Source organism: Ptychodera flava (assembly GCF_041260155.1).
Source record: "Ptychodera flava strain L36383 chromosome 23 unlocalized genomic scaffold, AS_Pfla_20210202 Scaffold_23__1_contigs__length_28996876_pilon, whole genome shotgun sequence".
Taxonomy (NCBI): domain Eukaryota; kingdom Metazoa; phylum Hemichordata; class Enteropneusta; family Ptychoderidae; genus Ptychodera; species Ptychodera flava.
In genome coordinates, this window is record NW_027248277.1 from 14,220,339 (window position 1) to 14,238,519 (window position 18,181).

Genomic DNA, 18,181 nt, shown 5'->3' on the forward strand with positions numbered 1-18,181 from the left:
ATAAAAGGAACAATTTACCAAAATATCTGCAGCAGTGCCGTTCCAAATGATTGTTGCACCTACCAATAATAGCAAGGTGCCTTGAATACGTCTGCTACAAATCATAAGACACTGACAACTAACGTTCATTAGATTATTCTTAACAAACACGAACTTTTCCGCTGCACTATTAGATTGGTATACTCTTCGCTTACTTAAACAAAGTACTCGTGGAAACGGCTAACATTTCTATATGAACAGTGAATTAAGTACCGCCTTCTCTTACTGATAAGGAGTTATTATCCTAGAGGGCCAGTCAAACCAAAGATTCGTTTGCCACTAGTTGCAATTTAATAGCACCAGATGTTAAAAAGTAGACTAAGATGTGGTGTTGTATCATTTTTATGATAAAAATGGGTAGCTAGTAGACAGCTGTTCTCTTTGTTTCTAGGGAGATAGGCGTGACTCTGTGGCCCTGGAAGCTTTTCGCGGTTTACTCTGTGAGGGAGTGGAACGACTTAGAACAAAAGAAAGATCAACTTATTCAAGTTAGACACTTTAACATCAAATAGTAATCGCCCTGGTGAGAACAAGTATGAAACATACGTCAAATGAGTCAACCTAAATGCCCACTTGCAATAAACATCCCGAAGACTCAGATACAGGATTTTGTATGTATACACAGCTGGTAAAACACATTTTACTAAAAAGTGAAACCACTGTTGAGCCCTAGAAATTATACCAAGTATAACCACATAAAGACTGTTTCATTACAGTGTTGTCATAAAGAACACACTGAGCTATCATAGGTTTCGATGTTACTTTCGCGGTACTTCAGTGGATGAATAGTTTATCAGAAGTGGCTTATAAATAAGGGGGATATAAATCGTATCGTAATCAAAATCTCATTTGATGAATCCAACGGTGTCCTTTGGACCCTTTGATGTCTATCCAAAACGAATACAATGAAACAAAGTACGGTATTAGTTCGTTGACCACCGTTTGTCCTTTTTAATCCCCGAAGAGGAAGTGCAGGAGACTTGTGGTTTGGTCTGCGTCCTTCCATGCGTCTGTCCGTAGGTCGGTCGGTCTATTTATCCACACATATATCTCAAACATGCCAGGGCCGATTCGTTGCAAAGTTAGTACAAGGATAACACACTATACATACATACACATGCATGTGTATTGTTTTTGATGTGGCACGCATTTTTAGTGCTAAATTATGTAAGGAATAATTTTTGAAAAAGAGGTACGTATCTATGTGCATGTGTTGGTCACACAAAGCTCTGATATTACACAAAAATATTTGTCAGTATTGTGGCAATTAATTGCTAATTTACATGTTTCACGATTTTTTATAATTCCAGTAACAAGTCAGGAAATACCAACTCAAATTTGATAAAATTTGGTACAGATGTTTGTTCACCAGAGCTCAACTATAGGCAAAGACATTTAGCCAGATCATATCAATTGACGTATTTGCATATTTGATGAATTTTCGCAATTAGGATTTTTATGTCAAGGAATATCAACTCGAATTAAATGAAATTTTGTACAGATGTTAATACACCAGAGCTGTGTAACAGTACGCAAAGACATTTAGCAAGATCTTTTCGGTAATTGCTCATTTGCATATTTAAAGAACTCTCTGAATCAGTGGCATATGTCGAGAAATACTGCAACAAGTTTGATGAAACTTAGTACCGATGTTCATCTCATGGCGTTGTAGTTCAATGCAAAGGCATTGAACCGTATCATATCAATTAATTGAGTAGTTGCATATTTCATGAATTTTCGTAAATAAGCTGATATGTCAAGAAATGTTGCATCAAATTTATGAAACATGATACAGGTGTTGATCATCTAGTACAGTAACAGTGTATAGCAACATCATGTTAAATAATTATGATTTGACTTAGTTAATGATCATTTGTGAATGGGGTGGCAGCTCAGATTGTCTGATGTATCAAGTCATTTTAAAAATGAAGAATCAGTTTAAAGGTAAGTGTCTGTGAAAATGGGTCTACCCTTAATTATTCGCTTTTTCGCTGAAGGTTTGACGGAGAATGTTTAGGTAAGAGCCGATGCATCACTCAAAACTCTTACTGAATGGCTGAACACCGAGGCCACGACGGCACAGGCAGTATTAACATAAATGCGAACCCACAGTTTCAATTTCGGATAGTGATGGCAGACCATGACAGCCACACGTCACCTTGTATTACTATTTTTTCCAGACAAGTTGACTTCTGGCGACTATTGTTCCGAACAACGTAGATATCTTTTAGCCAAATGATACAGTGTGAATCAATTTATCGTCAGCATTTGTCATTGGGTTTGTGACCAATCCACAGGCATTTGCGGGAATTGCTTTTTTTTTCTCCTTTAAATTTGATTAACAGCATGTCGAATACCCATGATACAACTGAGTCAAAGTTGTTGCCCGTTTCCTTTGAAACATCCAAGTCCGGGGAAATGAAATATTTTACAATCGTTAACAATGCCCATTCGTGTGGGAAAAGCGTCCTGTGACGTTCAAGCGCATGTCTTGAAAGTAATCCATCCTGCCGCCAATGTTTAAACGCTAGCTTAACAACAGCGTATTCGATGAAGGTAACCGGGCCGCCGGCTTTCTCGATCTGCAGACATCTCCTGCCTCCAATACTGGAAGATTTTCAGATTTTTGAAAATCTGTAGGGTATACAATGCAGCTTAATAAAATGTATTGGTGATTAAGCTGAAAGCTATTCAATAACTATAATGTCCCATGCACCATTGTGTCAGATTTGAAATATACGATCTTGAAGGGGAATCGCCATCGATAGGCACAGGCAAGAAAATATAACTGTCTTCTAAAAGTTACCAGAGACAGGTCAACTGGCATTTAAGTCATAACCGTTTGTAGCTTAGCAACGGACTTGTATTCAATGTAACCATTTTCAGAGAAAGTAACAAACGTTCAACAAACGAGCGATCGTTTTTAAGCGAAAGACTTCTCTGAGAATGATTCCATTTTGTAATATCCCTTGAATTTCAAATACAGCATCACGGACAAACTTTAGGTGCTATGGTGAAAACACTTTGCATTTACATTTGTCAAGACATTTGCGAATTGAATACCCTAACAGTCACTGCCGCGGTCGACCAAATGATTGCTCTGGTTTCCCTTATCAAACTGCTCCCTTTTCGGAAGAGCACATTTTACATCCACTGACTTAGTCCGAAGAAAATACATTTTGCACAATACAACATACAAAGATGATGTCCTATTCTTTGTTTGTCTTGTAAAAAAAACGTGAATCAGCTGCTCGATAGTATAGGAAAAGCCAGTGAGTCGTTTTCTTTCCAACATTAAAAAATTGTGCAAGCAAGTAAAAATACCACGATTTGTAGTAATTTTCACCAGTTCATGCAATATTTTTATTTATCACAGTCTAGAATGTCAAACAATATCAAAATATCACTTGCCTTTAAATGGGTGATTGACACCAACGTTTCTTATGTTTCAAAATTTGACTCAATGACAGCAAAATGGAATTAGCGTAGCCGCAGTGTTCTCTTTGGGACAAGTAAATGACAACCAGCTACAATTCTGAATTGTTCTCTGGTGACCGACTTGAGCAATATAATCTTGAAAATTTCGTTAGGGAGACTGCCATGCATGAAATAATCAAATAAACTTAATGAATCTAATATTCAGTTTGTCAAAGATGGCTATTGTACTCAGTTCTGTGAAGGGGGATGCACTTAGGGCATGTGGATGACTAATTTAATTTAATGTAGTTATTATTTTTTTATTTGGAAAAATAATGGCTGGGTAAGTACTACTCCGTACCCCAAGACAATAAAAAATGTTGCAGGAAGAGGCAGTTGTACAAGAGACGGCGAAGATGTTTGTGACAAAACAATGGAATTTAAAGATATACCAGTTTACAGCTAGTATGATAAAAAAGTTGTAAGTGTAAAGGTAACTGATTATCTCTTTAATCTTGCAAGAGTCGTTGGATGAATTTTGCTGAAGCATTGTTGATTACAGGAATTTGGAACATTGTGTCTCTTCTAGATAAATGTTACATTTGTTGGCTGCGCACCAATTTAAAATCTGAAGAAAGTAGTCAGGTGCTTAAGGAATATATTCTGCATTGTGTGGACAAGAATGAAAATAACAAAAGTAGTCATCACAAAGCTTATCATAAATATCATAAATTATTATAAGTTTATTATGAATAGTTTTAGCTAAAATTAAAGCATTTTAGTTTCAGTGCAAACAACAGATAAGGGTATTTCTTTACTTCTCTCTGAAGGAAACCTATTTAGGTTACCCTTTAATTTTAATTAAAAAAAACGTTATTTTATAGCATACATGATTGATGCAGTTTGTCTATTTCTGCCGGCTTGATTTACCGCAATGGAAAGCATTTCCTTTTAAAATACATGTTAATATTAATCTATAATCCCCGTTGCAGGCGGGTCGAGATTTTGAAACATTGCTCAGCATATAGCGCAAGCGGATTTTATCCCATGACCTCTTGTGTCTCAATCGTCTTATGATGCATTCGCGCCATTTCAGTCCCCAAATGCAGAAAACGGACGTCCGAGAGATCGAACGTCGGAAATTCGGTGCCCGAGACCAAGCATTTTTGTAAGTTGGGACTACGTTGTCAAAACTAGCACACAGTATCCAATGACAACACACACATTATGTTCATTAACATTGCATTTTATTCAGATTACATTGCTATCACGAACATGTTAAAAAAATGATCTAATGCAGATATAGAAAAGGGGTCAAGAGTCATCTAAGAAGTGTATTCGGTCATGTTTTGTAGTCGGTGAAAAAAACGATAAAAATGACAGTACAAGATTTGCCAAAAGTACGGTGAGACCTTTCTTAAGCGAAAATGAAAAAGTCTACACCTGTGTAACTTTTCAAACTACTAATTATTGAATTAACCATTTAATTATTTATTTATTTTTTATTTATTTATTTATTATTTATTTATTTATTTATTTATTTATTTATTTATTTAATTATTTATTTATTTATTTATTTATTTAACAAATTATTTATTACCCCCAAATATCTCGGCAAGCCAAAAGCCCTTTTATATATTTCCCCATCGTATGCTAGTTTAGGGTCACGTTTAAGCACTGCTAAAAGTATTTTAGCATCGGTGGAATGTACTTTCGTCCAATGAGAGTGGCGCATGGCAGCATGATATAAAATTATCCCTTAAACATTTAGATAAAATACCACATAATCTTATATTCCAAGTAAATGCAGAAAATTGACAGATACAAGTATTCACTTTTATCACTACTGCAATTGATTGACAATGGATAGCAGATTTTCATCAAACCCATCAATTGCTGTTATTCGGAAACTATACATAGTCCCGTGTACATACGGATTAAGCCACCAAAACATGTTAATTTTACTCAGTCTATATAAAAAGCCCTGTGATTAATGATCGCCTACTCGAACGGTAAAAATTGGAAAATGTTAGCATACGCTGCCTAAAAAATAAACGCTACATTAATTACACATGTTACACAACTATGTGAAATGCATCACAAACAGGATCCAAGAGACAAAATATCTGCATACTTCTCTTCATTTAACATTTAACGTGTGTAAATAACACTCATTTCAATGTGCGGACAAAAAATTGTTAAAACAGACAAGCGCTGATATTTCCTAAATTTGCATTGTTTTTATTTTAAATAAACAAAGACCACTTTACTGACTCACATTGATTATCTAAATGTTTACTAAAAGGTCTGTGTGTCGCTTCTCAACTTCCAATTCCGTTTGTGATACTTGTTTACTTGTTTGTTTGTTTTGTGTTCTTTTTGTTTCTGTTTGTTTGTTGGTTTAGTGGACTGCAAATTTTGGATTTATGTAAAATCACAATTGTTTTCTGTCGTTCAAGACAGAATGCTAATTATCCAGCCAAGAAATTTGAGAAGTTCCAAACCAGTTTGGATATTCAATGTCGCTTCCTTCAGATACAGAATGAGTCTCGTCTGCTTTGGTACTCTGCTCAAGTTCTGTCCTTTGTTTTCTGGATTTCTTGCACCGTTGCTTTATCATTGATAGTATGAATAAGTTTCAACTAGTACTGACAAACTTATCCCAACAAAGACGAGTGTTCCTGCAGTGCCGTCTGAAAGTTAACATTTTAATCATTATACTTCAATTATAACTAGCCCTTAATTAAATAAAATAATGTATCGAAAGAAAAATGATATGAACGAGGCATGTCCGTTAGTAATGAGCTTTTGAAATTAAAGTTGAAATTGTAAAAAAGACCAAGCTCTAGCAAGCAACAAAGTGTAAAATGTGAAATTTCATCTGTCGAAAATTTGTCGAATTTATGAATTTAGCTGCTCTTCCGTTTGTCAAAGCGCATCACGGTGTGTGTGCTCACCATTGTACATTTTCACTCACCGCCTGAAATGCAGAAGTTAATTTCGGCACACCTCTGCCTATATATACTGAAATAATCAAGAATCTACGTTCTGACTAGTTTTATTTAACAAAGCATTGACTCCGCATTTCACGATGACTGTTGCCTTGTGTGATGATTCCATTTCCTTATTATGATGTTGACAATGCCTAGTCTATAATACTAAGGTGTTGACATAATTTTAATGATTGTCTTTTCCAGCAATGTCAGTTTTTTTAATCTAGCAAACCACAATGGCAAATACAAGTATGATCCACTTCTTGGGGTCTTACATGAAGATGCATGACCCCTCAGATTTTGATTCTCCGTAAGATTGAAGGTTCCGTTTGTATCAACTGACGGTCAATTTTGCCTTGAAATGATTAATATTCAGCTTCCGAAAATTCCGTCTTGTAGTGATGGACGTAGAACGTTCAAACAACATAGACTAAAGGCGATGATACACGGTGTAAGAATCGTCGATCCTAATTTGGTGTAAGCCCCTGATAAGCCATTTTAGGAATAGGAGTGTCCATATATTATAGATCCAGGCAGATTCCGCTTGAACCACATGTGGCTGTGTCCCAAGGAGCAAAACTTTCCCTTGAGTGCATAATGATTTTGCAATGCAATTTAACTTTCATTAGATTGACTACGGAGTAAACAGTAAACAAGAAAGCTCGAGAAAATCTAGTTCATTGTTGTAATCGTTGTAAAAGATAAAACCATTGGCAATAAGATCATTCCATAAAGTAACGAAGCTTTTTTAGAAGTGATGAGAATTCAGAAAGACGTTGGTTTTATTGACATTGTTTATAAGTGACTTCGGCGATCGACTGATGACAACGATATACTTTAGATTTGATTGGATTCACAGAGAGATATGACTGATGATTTGTTTACCTGCAGTATACTGAATCTGTTCTCGACAACTCGGGACCCCTAATTTTCATAGATAGGGTATATTATATTTTTTTAACACCTACTCTTATTCCCGAAATTCAGAGTTCATACGCTTGCTTATAAAGTACACTTCCATGCAAACCTCTCTTTCATTGTTTGTATTCCGAAACCTGTTTTAAAAATGTAGAAATTTTATTATGAAAAAAATTTAACTGTGTTTACTGATATAAAAGATAGATCTGGTCAAACAAAAACATCGCTCACCAGAGTCCGATTCGCCTTTCACAGAATTCCTTCCCGATTTTGCGTCAGGTTGACCAATGGTCTTGACTAGATGAATATCTCCGTCAGTTGTTAATTCAAGATTTTCCTTTTCAGCTTAAAGATAATGACAATGAAGACATAGTTGAAATCGTTCTATTAGTTTTGCAAAGTGAAAAAGTAGCTAAATTGCTGTCACGCTCGTAGCCATTGAATTTCTAAGCAAGAACTCACAAGACATTTCCTCTGTAGATAATGCCAATATATTTGAACCTAGCAAATCACTGCTGAGTAGAGAGGTAATTTGTACAGTTTTTCACAGACTCTGCATTCTCTTCAGCTTACAACTTGAGCTACAATGATGATCCATGGGACCACGTATGCAAACTTTGGTGATTCTAACAAACATTACGTGAAATTTGTCTACTCTTGTCCAGGTGGTTTGACCTCCAAAATTCCCAATTAAAAAGTGATAACAATGTATGATTAACAAGCAACTTTGTATGCATTTACATTTACGCATTTGTGTTTAATGTAAATAAAAGAAGGAGATAAGCTTATATTTGCAGATTAAATCGACATGACTTCACAATCAAATTATTCAAATTAGTTCCGACGTGTTTCTTATGTTTGGTATTGCCGAGTTTGTAATACTAAGGTGTTGAAATAATTTAAATGATTGTCTTTTTCAGATATCACATTTTTGAAAAATTAACAAACCGCAATGGCAAATGAAAATATTATCCCCTTCTTTTAGTACTACGTAAAAGTAACCTCTCAGATTTTGACCCTCTCTAAGATTGAACGGTTCCTTGTATTAACTGGCGGTAAATTTGGCCTTAAAATGATAAATATTCAGCTAACGAAAATCAAGACTTTTAGTTGTTGACGTAGAAATTTCAAAAACATTGACCAAAAGCTACAATGAGTGCTGAAAGAATCGTCTATCCTTATTTTAGTGTAACCTCCTGAAAAGCCAATTCTGTAAAAAGACTGTCCCTTTATGATAGAGAGCCGGGCAGATAATGCCGGGACTACGTCGAAAAGAGCAAACCTTTCCCTTGAGTGCAATATTATTTTGCAATGCAATAAAACTTTCATTAAATTGACTACGGAGTAAACAGTAAACCACAAAGCTCGAAAAAATCTGTTTCATTATTGTCATCGTTGTTAAGGTTAAAACCATTGGCAAGAAGATATCTATTAAGTTACGAAGCTTTTTAGAAGCGATGAAAATCAGAAACACGACGTTTGTATTGACATCGTTTATAAGTGACTTCGGCGATCGATTGATGACAATGATGTACTTTAGATTTGACTTGATTAACAGAGAGATATGACTGATGATTTGTTTCCTGCAGTATGCTTAATCTGTTCTCGACAACAGGGGACCCCTTCTTCCATAGATAGGGAGATTTCGTTTTCGATAGAACCTACTCTAACTTCTGAAATTCAGAGTTCATACGCTTACTTATAAACTACCGTTCCATACAGACCCCTTATTCACTCTTTGTATTCCGAAAACTGCTATTAAAATATTGACATTTTAATATGAATAAATGTTTGCAGTGTTGATTATGTCAAAGATAGATCTGCTGAAACAAAAAAAGGAATCACTCACAAGAGTCAGATTCGCCTTTCACAGAATTCCTTCCCGATTTTGCGTCAGGTTGACCAATGGTTTTGACAAGACGAATATCTCCGTCAGTTGTTAATTCAAGATTTTTCTTCTCAGCTTAAAGTAAATGACAATGTAGGCATAGTTAAAATCGTTCTATTCGTTTTGCAATGTGGAGAAGTAGCTAAATGGCAGTCACGCTCGTAGCAATGAAATTTCTTAGCAAGAAATCACAACATATTTCCTCCGTAGAAAATGCCATCACTGGCGGGAAAATGTCCAAGTGATAACTTTTATAATTATATAAGTCTTGAGATGTATTTAACTTTGTAGAGAACTTAGACCAGAGGAATTGAGATCAGACCTTTGACGGTGAACGACACGGTCACCATCTTGTAATAAAGTACAAGGTTCTGTTATAATCTACATCTTGGTGTGTCAGCGTCAGTTACTGAAAGCAAACGATCCAGACTGGTATCTCAACTAGTAATTCCCCTAAATCAGAGTGCGACATATACACTTATGATAGTGATCTAAAATATGGTTTAATATTTTCATTATCATTATTAACACGCTTTTTGTTCATGAATTTACCTAACCATCCACTATTATCTCTATCTTACCTTCATGAACTAATTCCCCTGATATTAGTCCAGTGCTGTTCAATCAGTAAACTCTATGCAGGATTTTGACAAAGAAAAAATGATCATCACGTCTGCATCAAATTTCTTAACCAATTGAAAGCGCGTCGTAATAGCACCAACAGCAAAGGTCCTACTCAAAATTGTTCTGCTGCCAGTGATTGTTACTCTACTAGAAAAAGTCACTATAGAAGTATTCGTCTTAATTGAATGGCAAATTATTATGTGTGATTCGCTTCAAGTATGTAAGCATTTGGACGACGACGCGAACATATATTTTCGAAAACTCACATAGGCATGCAAGCAGTTGCTGGAAATTAATTTGGACTCTGATTTTTATCGCCTTCTTACCTCCCTTAGTAAAATCCACAGGCATTCTTTCACTTCTTATGTTTTCAATGTCTAGATAGGATTAGATAGGGTTAAAAAATCAGTGCGGAAATATGTGTAGATGATAAGATCAAGTGCAGTTTTTATAAATGGTTATAAACAAAATACCGAGATTTATGTCCGAGTACATTGTGCCGAGGAAGTATTGTATTCTTGCACAGGTGGGTGTGTCCCTTGCAAGAAATTTCTTGCATGAGTGGGTGTGTCCATCGCAAGAAATTTCTTGCATGGGTGGGTGAGTTCCTTGCAAGACATTTCTTGCAAGGATGGGTGTGTCTCTTGCAGGGAATTTCTTGCATAGATGGGTGTGTCCCTTGCAAGAAATTTCTTGCACGGGTGGGTGTGTCCCTTGTAAGAAATTTTGTACATTGGTGGGTGTGTCCCTTGCAAGAAATTTCTTGCATAGATGGGTGTGTTCCTTGCAAGAAATTTCTTGCTTGGGTGGGTGTGTCTCTTGTAAGAAATTTCGTACATGGGTTGGTGTGTCCCTTGCCAGAAATTTCTTGCATGGGTGGGTGTGTCCCTTGTAAGAAATTTCGTGCATGGGTGGGTGTGTCCCTTGCTAGAAATTTCTTGCATGGGTGGGTGTGTCCCTTGCGAGAAATTTCTCGCATGGGTGGGTGTGTCCCTTGCTAGAAATTTCGTGCATGGGTGGGTGTTTCCCTGCAAGAAATTTCTTGCATAGATGGGTGTGTTCCTTGCAAGAAATTTCTTGCATGGGTTGGTGTGTCCCTTGTAAGAAATTTCGTGCATGGGTGGGTTTGTCCCTTGCTAGAAATTTATTGCAAGGGTGGGTGTGTCCATCGCAAGAAATTTCTTGCATGGGTGGGTGAGTTCCTTGCAAGACATTTCTTGCAAGGATGGGTGTGTCTCTTGCAGGAAATTTCTTGCATAGATGGGTGTGTTCCTTGCAAGAAATTTCTTGCATGGGTGGGTGTCCCTTGTAAGAATTTCGTACATGGGTGGGTGTGTCCCTTGCTAGAATTTCTTGCAAGGGTGGGTGTGTCTCTTGCAAGAAATTTCTTGCATGGGTGGGTGTGTCCCCTGCAAGAAATTTCTTGCATAGATGGGTGTGTTCCTTGCAAGAAATTTCTTGCATGGGTGGGTGTGTCCCTTGTAAGAAATTTCGTACATGGGTTGGTGTGTCCCTTGCTAGAAATTTCTTGCATGGGTGGGTGTGTCCCTTGTAAGAAATTTCGTACATGGGTGGGTGTGTCCCTTGCTAGAAATTTCTTGCATGGGTGGGTGTGTCCCTTGTAAGAAATTTCGTGCATGGGTGGGTGTGTCCCTTGCTAGAAATTTCTTGCATGGGCACAGGCGACCCGATAAGTTCTGAGTTTTTCACACTGTTTTCTCTGTCATTTTCTCTTCTTTCTTCATGCTCTGAATGATCGGAATAAATAAAATGAATGGTTTATATAACCTAACCTAGCCTCTGTGACTCTTTATTTATTTTACACTCCATTACAAGGACGTACATCTCTCATACACACATGCTGTAATTAATTAGTCAACACAACTAATTATGCTAATCCGTGGACTTATCAGAGGTTGGTCAACATCGGAAAGATAGTGATGTTAATGAAAAAGGAGAAGGTATGAAGATCTTGGGAAACATGTCCCGAGGACGTCCGTAAACCTAGTGGACGCTTATATATTCATGATATGCGAAAACAAACACTGCTCATTATTCAAAAATAAACGGGAAGTTAGATCGAAAGGAACGCTGGAAACGCGCATGCTTTTCGTTGCCAAGCACCAAATTCTAACATAACTAATTATGGTCCTGCTCCATGTAACAAATGCCACCCAGAAAGTATCGACCGACCAAGCAGAAAAAGATCACCGGAGTGGCCGTTTCATGAGTTTTTCAACAAAATTATATAGATGTATGTTTCACGTCGTCGTTTTCTGGGAGTGTATATACCAAGTATAATTTACAAACCGCGTCGTGATTCAAGGCACAATGGTGACACATTAGCAACAGCACGCATTGGAGAATTTTTGCCAGCACTGTGAATTTTTTAAACCAGTCACCTTCATTTCTCTGCACTCGCTATTAACTCCATGTCTACCGGTAACATATCGTTATTTTCTGTCTCAAAGTACGTACCAGCAACAGGCCTTTGACGTCAAAGTCGGTTGTTTTCTGGTATACGGTAGCAACCAAGCTCATGACTAGAATGACTCTACGGCATCAAAGAGTTAATCTCGCCGGTTACTTTTTTCGCCTAATAAAAGAGAGTTGGTCGCTACGCTCCATGGTCGCTACTAGTCTAAGGAATTCATCGATTTTCAATCGCGCCTTATGCTGTTAGTGCAAAAAATTCTGAAAGAAGCGGCGCACGGGCTATAAAACTTCGTTTGTACTGTTAGGCTAGCTTTGGGTCCATAGCTGTGGTGTTTTCGGACGGGATTTATTACGGCTGGTTTTGACTTTAACGTCACCACCACAGCCATGGGAATTTATAGTATTTTTTACAAAGGCACAGACTAATTCTACCTGCAACTTAAAACTGAAAGTGATTTTGTAGCTCATGCTTTACTATTTTTCATAGTTTTTGGTAGCCGGTAACACACACTTCGTGTTCGTGTAGGCTACATGGACGATCTGCCTGGGAACGTCCATGTTCTGCCCGACAGCACGCTTGTCGCAACTTTGTTTGTCGATATTTCGAAAATTTTCCACCCAAATTGCCAACACTCATCGACGACATGGTTATTAGGGGCCTACCACTACAGAAATCCGCTCAAAAATCACCAAACTATCGCCGTTTTCCAGCTTTTTCCGACATGACTACTCGCAGACCGTTCTTTTTCTGGCGTACAAGCGATTGACGAGGCTCAGGGCAGCCCGTCACTAAAGTCACGTCAGCGGTGACCTCGCAACATCGAAACACAAACTGACATCACCGATGATGTCGGCCACTACGTTTAATAAGAAGCCTGTGAGAATTTTTACCAGCACTGTGAATTTTTTAAACCAGTCACCGTCATTTCTATTCACTCGCTATTATCTCCATGTCTGCCGGTAACATATCGTTATGGAGAAGTTTAGTTACACGTAATTACGTTCCATCATCAGCTGATCAGTGATAACCATACGTCGCGTACGTGTAGAACATACGTTCGGAACGGCAAACAACAACTCTAGACATACAAAATGTGGTCACAATTACGTGTAGTATTTTTTAGATATTCTTGATTATTTCCGCGAATTTAGACAAGAAACCTTGTAAACTATCATGGAAAACATCTTTGATATCATAATATTTCGTAGAGTTTGCACCAGCGTAAGAAGTACTTGCTATATGATTTCCTTACATGGACGAAATGTTGTTGTTTCATTCCACTTGTTATCTGACGCCGCCCCAAAGAGTTCTCCAAACCATATAAAAAACTGTATCAAAGAAAATCGGCTGATTTAATTCGAGGATACGAGGTAGAATATTCCTCATATAAAAATTAATGTTTCTTAAAACCATGTTAAAACTTAAACGAATTTCCAATGTTTGTGAGAAAAAATACAGCAAAATTATTATTAAGGCAGACCACCGTCCCTCCACCCACGGACGGTGGGTAGACAAAACCTTAGCAACACCACCCGATTGAGAGAACCACGTACACGAACTTTGACCCTATTCAAAATCAGACTTGTCCCTGGGAAATATGTTTACAAGTTTGCCCACATATAAACAACGTTAAGGTCAAAGGTTTCAACTTCCGACTTCCTGCTTTACGGACGTCCTCATGCCATGAACTGCAGGCAAGGCACTGGCAGGGTTTGCACTGTTGCGACCATTTAAACGTTTGAAATAAGAGTAGCTGACTCTCCTCGGCCATCGAAAAACATTGGCTGCAGTAGATTGTGGATAAATGGTCATGACTGGCCGCAATTTGGTAATTTCTGGACACATTTCAGGAGAGCTTCTTACCTTCCCGTTCTAGTAACCATTCCTATCTTTCGCGATGTTGACCAACCTGTAAAATCCCTGATAAGTCCACGGATTAGCATAATTAGTTGTGTTGACTAATTAATTACAGCATGTGTGTATGAGAGATATACGTCCTTGTAATGGAGTGTAAAATAAATAAAGAGTCACAGAGGCTAGGTCAGGTTATATAAACCATTTATTTTATTTATTCCGATCATTCAGAGCATGAAGAAAGAAGAGTAAATGATAGAGAAAACAGTGTGAAAAACTCAGTAATACTTGGGTCGCCTGTGGCATGGGTGGGTGTGTCCCCTGCAAGAAATTTCTTGCATTGATGGGTGTGTTCCTTGCAAGAAATTTCTTGCATTGGTGGGTGTGTCCCTTGTAAGAAATTTCTTGCATGGGTGGGTGTGTCCCTTGCTCGAAATTTCTTGCATGGGTGGATGTGTCCCTTGTAAGAAATTTCTTGCATGGATAGGTGTGTCCCTTGTAAGAAATTTCGTGCATGGTTGGGTGTGTCCCTTGCTAGAAATTTCTTGCATGGGTGGGTGTATCCCTTGCTAGAAATTTCTTGCATGGGTGGGTACGTCTCTTGCAGGAAATTTCTTTCATGAATAGGTGTGTCCCTTGCAGGAAATTTCTTGCATGGTTGGGTGTGTCCCTTGTAAGAAATTTCTTGCATGGATAGGTGTGGCCTTTGCTAGAAATTTCTTGCATCGATGGGTGTGTCCCTTGTAAGAAATTTCTTGCATGGGATAGATGTGTTCTTTGCAAGAAATTACTTGCAATGGACACACCCACCCATGCAAGAAATTTCTTGCAACGGACATGGCTCAGAGTTGCAGGAAATTTCTTGCAAGGGTGGTGTGTAATTTGACTTGAGAAATAACGAAATGCCTTTTGCTTGCATATTTGCACATATTTCCATGGAAAATCATATTAAAGGATATATTGTATATTGAATTTAGTTATTTCCATAAAAATATCTTAAACTATCAAGAAAGTTCAACCACTTTTGATCAAATCAGAAATTTATGGTGAAATTATCAAGTAAAGCAGAACTGAATATTATAACCAGTTATTTAAGTGGAAATATTTCAAAAAAGTGTGGTTTTCGTTAATTGGGAAATTGTTTTCGTGCTGTTTGTCATTGACGTAAAACGTCCAGGAGAATACCAAACTGTAAGGTGTACGTGGACATAAATCCTGGTATTTAATTGTGAATAACCTTATGAGAGACCTTTTTAGATCCAATTTTACCAGGAAAAGTTGCTTACTGCACTTCCGGGACTGCACGGAGCGATAACGAAAAGACAGCAAACGCATTCAGCACGTCCGCTAATGCACAGAATGAAATCCGCGCAGCGCAGTGCACGTGTTAAAAATTTTAGGTCAGCAGCACAATGTCACTTAAAATCACAGTTTTTGGACTCACGACGATTAATTTCGTGAAGTAGTGTATTTTAAGAAGTATCCAAAATTATCTCCCCTTTTACCCCATGTTGACGTAAATATCTTTTTTGGTCAAGGTCAAATAGCGCCCGATAACACCTGAAGTTATCGTACTCCGTATTGGACTTCGTGTCCGAAGATACCTAACTTACCGTACGACAAAACTCCAAAGGTTAGAGACATAGCAGGAGAATATTGTATTTCTTTGCAATAGGAACCAACCTTAATACGTCTAGCAATATTTATTGTCTCGCATGATTTGATATTTCAAAAAAGTGGGTCACTAACAGTATATTTGAATATTTTATATATATATATATATATATATATATATATATATATATATATATATATATATATATTAACACAAGTTTTATTTCAAGTACAATGTGACAATGTATGTTACTCTACTTAAATGCATTCTGCGTCTGTCTGAAGATTGCTGGATGCATTGAACTTAAGTAACACATATTATTATTACTTTGAACTTGAAGTAATTTATGTATTATTTATAACGCTCTGGTTTCCGCACTGGGAAATCACATTGGTCGATGCGGAAACCAGAGCATTATAATAATAACACGAATTACATCAGGTAAAATGTAATAATATCTTTTACTTAAATTTCATGCATCCTGCAAACCAGAAAATAGCAAACGTCTTGGATGTGACATTCAATCTGAATGACGGCAAGGTCTATCTGTATCGTAAACCAAAGGACCAAACAATGTATGTCCACAAACACTCTTGTCACCCCTAACTAAAATTAAACACATCCCTGTCGCAATAAGCAAAATGCATCTAAACAATATCCAGTGATAAGAGCATCTTTAATAAATACAAAGGTCACTACAATACGGCGCTGAAGACAAGGGGGTGGACACACCGAACAATTGAATATTTCAAGACCAACCAGTCAGTGAGGAGAAACAATACAGGAACGTAACATCACATGATTCACAACCCCCCCCCCCCCTAAAGAAAGAACGTGGAAACTAATACGGCAAGAAATGTCTGCAACTTGTTGAAAAACACTTTCGAAAGGGTCTAATCTTCACAAGATCTTCAATAGAACACAACTAACTCTATGAAGGATGTGGCTAGTATAACCAAATTGCATAATAAGAGGGTAATCACCGGAGACCAGCGTAAAGATCAACTAGCTGATTGATATTTCCGGGACAATTCTACATGCTCCTTAATGGGTAACTGTCAAGTCAAAGGCGTGGTTTGCATCGAAGTTATCACAGGGGCAGTATAAAGAATATTTACATCGATCTCAATGATAACACTTTCAATACGCGCTTCGCTAATAACATGGCAATTATTGCGTAATGATAAGTATCGGCATTGCACAGAGCTCTCAAAGTTGGTCTGGTCCTTAAAGGGATATAGTCGTCACGTTTTGCGGCTGCGCGTATATTGATGTTTACAAACATTAATTTCCTAAAACATGGCGACGGCCGATGGAAGCTTCGCACTGACGGAGGTGGAAGAAGCCCTTCTTAGAGTAAATGAGCCAAGGTCGTGCAACTGTTCAGGAGTGTGCGCTCGGAAACGGGGACGGGGTGCATGTCCATGCAAAAGCATGGATGAATACTGCAATAGAGCTTGCACTTGCGGAAAAAACGTGCATGTGTGAATAGACTGCCCGTAAGTAAGTATTAGAGTTCACTGCTGTTTCAGTGTCTTTTATTGTCTGCACACTATATTCTTATGGGGTCCTGATCCTAAACTTGCTTGTTTTATTTAGAAAGGGTGCACTAAGATCTGAAAATGCAGTTGTTTGGTAGGCTACAAGCCTCTGTGCGTACGTACGCGCTTTCTTTATACCACTTTGAAACTGTCTATGAGATCGAGAATGAATGCAGAAACCGCGGTGGTAGCGTGTGGTGCGTATGCTAGCTGGCAGAGGAGACTTGCAGCCTGAAAGCGACTGTATTTACATATCACGATGTTGCATTTGTGCAGCGAAAATAAGGTAGAGGGTTTGAACATCATGTAGGATTATGTGCCAGATAAGTACAGAGCTATAGACCCGTGCTGTTCTGTGTGGTATATTGCCCTTCACAAAACTCGCGCCATTGCTACCAGCACAGGCTCTTGACTCAATGCAGGCGAACCGCTAGTCGTCACTGATTTGTATTTTATTGCATCAGTGACGGCTAGCGGTTCGCCTGCATTGAGTCAAGAGCCTGTGGCTACCAGTGTTTGGGACGCAAAAGCAAACATGTCTGTATTTGTTCTGTAATTTTCTGAGTTTTGTACAGACAGACTAATGGCAGATACGCTACAACTGGACACATGCATAAAAATCAGTACTTTTAGGGACTTGATCAATGAGAAATTGAATACATGTAAGTGAAAGTCAATGCTAACTGTTCATCAGAAGTGGTATCTCATGGAGGGAACACCATTTCAAGAACAACAACACAACCAACCCCTCGCGTAGGAGATATTTCTCCCAATGAAAGTAATACAAAGTTAGGAATAAAATATGAGCCCTTTACTATAATTTTAAAAGTAATGTCAGCAGATGTACCATGATTT